Genomic DNA, 6,784 nt, shown 5'->3' with positions numbered 1-6,784 from the left:
TGGGGGTGTGCCACTGACGACACGTCAAGCCGGATATGCTCTCGTTCACAGAACTCCTTCATAGCGCCCTTAGATAAATTGGTACCATTGTCAGTAATGATACTGTGTGGAAAGCCAAACCGGAAAATCACCTTTTTGATGAACTGCACCGCTGTTGCTGCATCACACTTGCTGACAGGCTCCGCTTCAACCCACTTGGTAAATTTGTCAACTGCCACCAAAAGGTGGGTTTTCTTATCCTTGGATCTTTTAAAAGGTCCGACCATATCCAGCCCCCAAGTTGCAAACGGCCACGTTATTGGGATCATCCTCAATTCTTGAGCCGGCACATGAGCACGCCTTGAAAATTTCTGACATCCATCACACCGTTTAACCAAGTCCTCCGCGTCAGCATGCGCTGTCAACCAGTAGAACCCGTGACGAAACGCCTTTGCCACCAGAGACTTTGAACCGGCGTGGTGTCCACAATCCCCTTCATGGATTTCTCTTAAGATTTCACAGCCTTCCTCAGGAGAAACACAACGTTGAAACGGCCCTGATACACTGCGACGATGCAATTCACCATTGACAATCGTCATAGACTTGGATCGCCGGACTATTTGCCTGGCTAGAATCTCATCCTCTGGTAACTCCCCCCGGTTCATGTACATAAGATAAGGAACTGTCCAATCCGGAATAGCATGCAATGCTGCCACCAATTGAGCCTCCGGATCAGGAATAGCCAAATCCGCTTCACCTGGGAGCTTGACTGACGGGTTGTGCAGCACGTCCAGAAAGATATTAGGCGGGACCGGTTTGCGCTGAGAGCCCAAACGGCTTAAAGCGTCCGCCGCTTCATTCTTCCGACGGTCCACATGATCCACTTGATAACCCTGGAAGCAACCCGCAATATTATCCACTTCCCGACGATATGCAGTCATGAGCGGGTCCCTAGAATCCCAAGTGCCAGACACCTGTTGAACCACGAGATCCGAGTCACCGAAGCACTTAACCCGGCTTAAGTTCATCTCTTTAGCCATCCGGAGACCATGGAGCAAGGCTTCATACTCAGCTGCATTATTAGTGCAAGGGAACATTAAGCGGAGAACATAACAAAACTTATCGCCTCGTGGGGAAGTTAACACGACTCCAGCCCCCGAGCCTTCCAGTTGCCTGGATCCATCAAAATGAATAGTCCAATATGTGTGATCCGGCTTCTCCTCTGGTGCTTGTAGCTCCGTCCAGTCATTGATGAAATCAACAAGTGCTTGAGACTTCACCGCCGTCCGAGGCACATACTTCAGTCCGTGTGGCCCAAGCTCTATAGCCCACTTGGCAATCCGGCCAGTCGCCTCCCGGTTCTGTATGATATCACCCAAGGGAGCTGAACTGACCACTGTGATGGGGTGCCCTTGAAAATACTGCTTCAACTTCCGACTGGCCATGAAAACACCATAGACCAGCTTCTGCCAATGCGGATACCTTTGCTTGGATTCAATAAGCACCTCGCTGATATAATAAACCGGCCGCTGAACCGGATATTCCTTGCCTGCCTCCTTGCGTTCCACCACAATAGCCACGCTAACTGCCCGAGCATTGGCTGCTACGTATAATAATAGTGGCTCCTTGTCGACCGGAGCTGCAAGAACAGGCGGATTGGCTAACTGCCGCTTCAAGTCCTCAAATGCTTCATCAGCAGCCGGACTCCAAATGAAATGGTCTGTCTTCCTCAGCATTTGGTACAAAGGAATGGCCTTCTCTCCGAGGCGGCTGATAAACCGGCTTAGTGCGGCGATTCGGCCCGCCAAACGCTGAACATCATTGATGCACTTCGGTTTAGCCAGGGAGGTGATAGCTGTAATCTTCTCCGGATTAGCCTCAATTCCTCTATTAGACACCAGGAAACCCAGTAACTTGCCTGCCGGAACACCAAAGACACACTTGGCCGGATTAAGCATCATCTTGTAAACCCGCAAGTTGTCAAAGGTTTCCTTCAAGTCATCCACCAGCGTCTCCTTCTGCCTTGACTTTACTACAATATCATCCACATAGGCGTGCACATTGCGGCCGATCTGTTTATGCAGGCAATTCTGTACACACCGTTGATAGGTGGCTTGGGCACTCTTGAGTCCGAAGGGCATAGATACATAGCAGAAGGCTCCAAAGGGAGTAATAAACGCTGTTTTCTCCTGGTCCTTAACCGCCATTTTGATCTGATGATATCCAGAGTATGCATCCAAAAAACTCAAACGCTCACAACCCGCCGTGGCATCAATGATCTGGTCAATGCGGGGGAGGGCAAAAGGATCCGCTGGACAGGCCCTGTTAAGATCTGTGTAATCCACACACATACGCCAAGTGCCATTTTTCTTAAGAACCAGCACCGGATTAGCAAGCCACTCTGGATGGAACACCTCAATGATAAAGCCAGCTGCCAAAAGCCTGGCCACTTCCTCTCCAATGGCCTTTCGCCTTTCTTCGTTAAACCGGCGGAGGAATTGTTTCACCGGTTTATACCTAGGATCCACATTAAGAGTGTGCTCAGCGAGTTCCCTCGGTACACCTGGCATGTCGGATGGTTTCCATGCGAAGATGTCCCGATTCTCACGGATGAACTCGACGAGCGCGCTTTCCTATTTGGGATCCAAATTGGCACTGACAGTGAACTGCTTAGATGAATCGCCGGGCACGAAGTCAACAAGCTTGGTCTCAGCTGCCGATTTGAACTTCAGATCTGAATCATGCTCTGTAGTCGGCTTCTTCAAAGGAGTCATATCCGCCGGATCAACATTGTCCTTATAGTACTTCAACTCCTCCGTGGCACAGACCGACTCTGCATAAGCCGCATCACCTTCCTCACATTCCAAAGCGACCCTACGGCTCCCATGAACCGTTATTGTCCCCTTGTAACCCGGCATCTTGAGCTGCAAGTAGATATAACAAGGCCGCGCCATGAACTTGGCGTAAGCCGGCCGGCCAAACAAGGCATGATATGGGCTCCGGATCTTCACCACCTCAAATGTTAGTTTTTCCGACCGGGAGTCGTGCTCGTCCCCAAAAGCCACGTCCAGGGCTATCTTACCAACAGGATATGCAGATTTGCCAGGCACCACACCATGGAACACCGTATTAGACGGTCTGAGATCTTTGTCTGTTAAACCCATGCGGCGGAATGTCTCATAGTACAGTATGTTAATACTGCTTCCTCCATCCATGAGTACCTTGGTGAATTTATAACCCCCCACCTGAGGGTCTACCACTAATGCTAGCTGGCCCGGATTATCAACCCGGGGCGGGTGATCCTCTCTGCTCCACACGATAGGCTGCTCCGACCAGCGCAAGTAACGTGGTAAGGCCGGTTCAACAGAATTCACCGCTCGCTTGTGGAGTTTTCGGTCGCGTTTATCCAAGCTAGTTGTGAAAACATGATATTGCCCATTGTTCAACTGTTTTGGCTGGCTCTGATAACCCGACTGCTGCTGCTGCTGCTGCTGGCCGTTCTGATTATTCTGGTGATTGTGACCGCCCTGATTGCGACCTGAACCGGAAGCTCCATCGTGATCCGGCCCATGAAAACCGGATCCTGAACCGCCACCTGACCCGTGATCATACCGGAAGGCATTAGAGTTTTTAAACTCCTGCATGATATAACAATCCTTCCAAAGATGGTTAGCCGGCGCCTCCTTCGTCCCGTGCTTCGGGCAAGGCTGATTCAGCAAATAACTCAAGCGGCTTGCGTTAGGATTGGGAGCCCCATTACGATTTGCCGCTTTACCTCTGCGCCGCTGCCCCCTGTCCTGTGCATTAGTGTTGGCCACAAAGTCCATGCTGCCATCCGCCTTGCGCTTGCCTCCATTTCCATGACCCGCCGGTTTGTACTGCTGCTGTTTGGAGTTGCTATTCTTCCTTCCCTTCCCTGCTTCATCATCATCAGTCTCGGGATCCTTGGTACTGTCCGAATCAGCATACTTTACTAGAGCGGCCATGAGGGTTCCCATGTCATTACAGAACCGCTTCATGCGTCCCAATTTCAATTTTAAAGGCTCAAACCGGCAGTTGCCTTCCAGGGTTAAGATCGCAGAGTCAGCATTAATCCTGTCGGACGAGTGCAAAATTTCCGAAATGCGGCGCACCCAATGGGTCGTTGATTCTCCTTCCCCCTGGACACAAGCCGCCAGGTCTACTATGGACTTGGGCTGCTTACATGTATCCTTGAAATTCTGGATAAACCGGGCCCGCAACTGGGCCCATGAGCCGACAAAATTGGGCGGTAGGCTCTTCAACCAGGTACGAGCCGTGCCTTCAAGCATCATGGTGAAATATTTTGCACACGCGGTCTCATCCACGTCTAACATCTCCATGGCCATCTCATAACTCTCTATCCACCCTTCAGGGGATAAATCAGCAGTGTAATTCGGCACCTTGCGTGGACCCTTGAAATCTTTGGGCAGGCGCACATTGCGTAAAGCGGGGATTAAACAAGGCACTCCCAAAGCGGATGCGACTCCTGGTCCGGCAAAGGTGGTAGGGCGAACCGGTGTAAGTTGACCCGCATCATCCTGTGCTGCTAACTCGGCCTCCCTCCGTGCCTGGGCCCGGTCCACCACATCCTGAGCATCGCGAACACCACCTGCCAAGTTATTGCCACGGGCCGCTTCACGGCCTCGCGCATTGCTCGATATGGCCGGTTCATCCAAGCGCCTGCTATAGCCCCGGCTTGGACGGGGCGTAGAATGAATCCGATCACGGCTGTATGAATATGCTTCCTGCTGAATCAGCGCGGTCCGGAGAAGCTCCTTAACCCGGCGTGTCTCTATCGCTTGTGGAGAGTCCCCTTCAACTGGGATAGCCTCTGCTGAATCAGCGCAGTCCGGAGAAGCTCCTTAACCCAGCGTGTCTCTATCGCTTGCGGAGAGTCCCCTTCAACTGGGATAGCCTCTAATCGCGCGGCAGCTGCAACAAGGTTGTCCATAGGATTAGAATAATGACCTGGGGGCGTCTGGACCGGCGGAAGAATCACAATGTTCTGCTGAGGAGGTTCCATCAGGCGAGGTTGGACCGTCCCCCCTGGTCCTGGTGCCTCAATCCGGTTTGTCTCCAGGTGCTGCGGCGGATTACTGGGTCCAGCTCCTGGAGTGTGAAAGAGATTCCGGGGATCAAACCCTAATGGCAGGCGTGATCTGTGCTTCCGCTTTAAGACCTCCTATGATGCGTTCTGGTCAAGCATGAGCTTATAAGCCTGGGCGTCCAAAGCGGCCCGCTCCGCGGCCATCCTGTCTTTTTCTGCGGCCAGATCCGCTTTGGCTTGCACGATCTGCTCTCTCACCTTTGCAATTTCTGCATTATGGGCCTCCTGACTGCCGGATTGTCCTCTGCCATAAGCGCGGCTAGTGCTCAAACAGATCAGATAGAACTTGAACCGGCGGGCGCACAAGGCCTCCTGCCCCTGCTGCTGCTGCCACTGCTGATCCGGAGAGCATCGCTGCGGCGGTCGAAGAGTGATTCGCCGCCTGTGTGCCGGCCATGAATATTCCAACCCGGTTGACCTGGCCTGGGGGGTCCGGAATACTGTCGCCATCGGAACAGCCCCTAACCTGGTCGTCTTGTAACTGGTATAGTGATTCGGTCTCTCCGGTCGAGGACTCGTCGCTGGAATAGACGACGGTCTCGCCACCGTGTTCTGACTCGTCCTCACGCCCTCCTCCATGGATGACTCCAACGAAGGCACGCTTCACGGCCGGTTTAGCCTGGGTAGATCTCGCACGCTGAGCCGTCTCGACGAGGTCGATGTAGATGTCCGGCTCAGGCCCCGGCTCACCGATCTTGCCGATGAAAACGTGTATGCCACCAAAGGGGACCCGGTACCCGTACTCAATCGAATCGGCCTCGGGACCCCATCCTGCGTCGTCGATGTAGATCTTGCCACGACGACTCTTGGTCATCTGGCCCACAACATAGCCTTCGAGTCCTTTGAGCTTGCCCTCCAAGATCGTCAAACCATCGTGCGATACCCCCGCGGTGGGCGCCAACTGTCGTGGATTTGTCACGGCAGATGTCCTAGCGAAAGGACTTAGTCGTGGAGCCATCGCTACGAGTTTACTTGAAGGGGTTAAAGCGGACACAAAGACACGAGGGTTTTATACTAGTTCGGCCCCTTCGATGAAGGTAAAAGCCTACGTCTAGTTGCGATGGAATTGATGTGGTCTCGATGGCTAGGGAGCAAACAAGCTTCGCCTAGACTCGAGTTGTCGTTCTCCCCCTGAACCGCCGCCGGGTCGTCCCCTTATATACACGGGTGACGCCCGTCGGTCCATAGAGTCCCAACCGGTCCATACTCGTATCCCGGTTGGTATCTCTCTGTTCCTAACTTACAATACAAGTTGCACATCAGGCCGGTTTACGGCTACAGGTTCTAAACCGGCTACAGGACTTGGGCCTTCATCTGTTCATACCACTAATGAAGTTATCCCGGCCCAAGCAGGCCGGTTCACGCCTAGTGGTAATATCCCCAACAGGAGGGATGCCTTTTCTCAATAGTGATTGAAACAGTCCCTGAAGTTAAAGGAAATTGCTCACCATACAATCGATAAGTAGGAAAAAAACATCGATCCTCCCATACTCCATTTGGCATGCCGCTGCCCGAGGTAGCTTACTGTTTTTATACTTACAAAAAGTTTTTCGAGTCATAAATAATTTTATATCTGTTGCAATGCACGGGCCCTTTTGCTAGTCTTTCCCTAATAATAAAGCACGTATTGACTCCGTGGGTTCACCGTCACAATACGCCTCCCTACCTCGACGACGT

The sequence above is a fragment of the Triticum aestivum genome, chromosome 2B (assembly GCF_018294505.1).
Source record: "Triticum aestivum cultivar Chinese Spring chromosome 2B, IWGSC CS RefSeq v2.1, whole genome shotgun sequence".
NCBI lineage: Eukaryota > Viridiplantae > Streptophyta > Magnoliopsida > Poales > Poaceae > Triticum > Triticum aestivum.
The sequence above is the reverse complement of the archived record's forward strand: the minus strand, read 5'-3'. Positions refer to the sequence as shown.